The sequence below is a fragment of the Onychomys torridus genome, chromosome 1 (assembly GCF_903995425.1).
Source record: "Onychomys torridus chromosome 1, mOncTor1.1, whole genome shotgun sequence".
Taxonomy (NCBI): Eukaryota; Metazoa; Chordata; class Mammalia; order Rodentia; family Cricetidae; genus Onychomys; species Onychomys torridus.
This window is the reverse complement of record NC_050443.1, coordinates 12,166,353-12,168,741: the sequence shown is the minus strand read 5'-3', so window position 1 is coordinate 12,168,741 and position 2,389 is coordinate 12,166,353. Positions and strand designations below refer to the sequence as shown.

Genomic DNA, 2,389 nt, shown 5'->3' with positions numbered 1-2,389 from the left:
AATACCCAGCCGCCCTGAGGTCTATTTCAAAGGACTTTTTATACAATGCCAAGGGGAGAGGCAAAAAACCTCCCCCTTTCAAGAACAAGGCACAATGTACAGCTAAGTGTAGACCCTTCAAAACACCTGGTAGCCATGCCCATGGCCAAATCATCCCATTATACAGTCCTGCTGGGTAAAGCAAGCACAGATTCTCTGACCTTGAGTAAGGCTCAAAGTGGGAACTCCCACACTTTGCCTCGTGCTGGCGATGTATGATGCACTGGAATCTGACCATGATTACATTATGTGGGATGGCATGCAGACTTATATGGAAACACTGATATTTTTGCAAGGAACTAGAGCATCCACAGATTCTGATATCTGTGTGCTTCCTGGAGCCACTTACCCATGGATACCAAGGATCACATGCCTGACTCAGAGCTTAACCCTTAACCACTTTGTAATTGGGTTTACAGCTTTGGTTTTATTTGCATTCAAACAGTTTGGAGACAGGGCCTTACTCTCTGTCCTCCTGCCTCAGCCCCCTAAGTGTAGGGTAATAGGTGGGTGCTAATTGATTCACTATATTGGTGTCTCAGGTGATAGTCTCCTCCTGTGTCTGTCTATTTTGCACAGTATTAATAAAGAATCACCCACTAAGAGGCCTTGGAGATGCTAGAAAGGGTTCAAAAGCTTAATTAATGGAAAAAAATCCTATCTGAGTTGGATCCCTATAACTCAGGTAGGGATGGAAGGAAGGAACTTATTCTATGAAGTCTTTTGACCTCCACACATGTATCATGGTACTGTGCTCTACCCAATTATAGTAAAATAAAAGTGTGAGATGTCCCCTGTAAGATGTGGGAGGAAGAGAACTTGGGTGACTCACAAAGTACATCCAGGCTGACTGGGTCACTCAACTTGGAAATGAAGGGGTTGGAGACCTCACACTGGTATGCCCCAGCATCTTCCTTTGTGATTGGGCGTATGGTGAGCCTTTTATTATCCCAGGAGAACATCACCCTGTCTGTGGCCTTCAGTCTCTCGTTATTGAACGTCCACAATATGGAAATGCTGGTATTCTCTGACATGCAGGTCAGGTCCACCAAGTGGTTTTCTAGGACAGTTCTATTTCTGATTTGGATATGGGGCTTCAGCAAGTTCTCTGTGAACAAATAGAAGAGAGCGCCAACTAGAGGAGTCTTTCTGAAAAGGTTTCTGCCAGCTCGTGGGGGCCAGAGTGTACAGTGCAAGATGGCCCAGTAGTTGTCTCCAAGTTGTCTCAGTTCAGTAGACAGTCTATAGGAAGAGCCAGGGACCCACTTACATTCCCAATCATCTACTGTGTCCCCTGACTTGACCCCAGGGCACGTCTCTATCTTTCATATCAAGAATCTCTTTTAGGCTCTGATGTCCAACATTTTCACCATTAGAAAATACTTGATTCCTTTTGAATGCTCATTAATTTTAAATTTCCATACAAAATAGTACATTTCATTATGACACCTCTGAGACATAGCTGTCATACTTTGCTCACACTCATTCTACTTTACTCTCATTTGTCCCCTCCCTTCTTGCTGGTCACTCCATCCTGCTGAATTGTCTCCCTTCACTTCTCATAGTCATATATACAAACATACGCACACATAAACGAGTGTATATGGGTGTCTGTTATCCATGTCACAGTGGACATGGGTGTGCAGGTAACTCTGTGGTGTGCCGACTTAGAGGTTTTTGGAGTAGACACTCAATTATGTGTTTTGAAGACCCTCTACTGATTCCACAGCTCCATAGAGTAGCTTAAATCTCCAAACACAGTATGCAAAGATGCTTGCCCCCAGCAATTTCTCCAGTATTTGCTATTTGTTTCCTTTCTGACTGGGGTAAGATGGAATCCCAGTGTAGTTTGCATTGCATTTCCCTGCTGCTAAAGTCCTGTATGTCTTCCATGCATGCTTCTGTGGCCACCTGTTTCTTCATCAGAGGCATTTTCTCGACTCACTTGCCTATTTATAGATGACATGATTATTTTATTTGTTTTTTGGTCCATAACTTAACTTTATTGAAAACTTAACACCAAACAAGAGATCAAAAAATGTGGAACACTTCAGGAATTTGGGTCTCATCGTTGGTTAGGGGCATGCTAATCTCTTCTCTGTCATTCCAGTTTTAGTATATGTGCTGATGGGTACCATGTCACATAAGTGACTTGCACAAAATGGTCATTTTGGGAATTGTTTAAAAAAAACTTTTAATTTCATGTGAAAGTAATTAAATTATTTTTTAAATTTAATGAATGGTTTTCAAAAATGAAATGTAAAGGGCTGGGAGCACATGTCATGTCCTGTAAGCTGAGTATGAGGTGGGGCCATGCAGTGCGCATGAGCAATACAAAGTGTGCGCACTG

At 42.6% G+C, this 2,389-nt stretch overlaps 1 pseudogene; it reads right to left on the bottom strand.

Moving 5' to 3' along the window:
- Positions 1 to 2,073: 2,073 nt before the first annotated feature.
- LOC118576842 lies at positions 2,074 to 2,174 on the bottom strand (annotated as a pseudogene).
- Between the last annotated feature and the right edge of the window lie 215 nt (positions 2,175 to 2,389).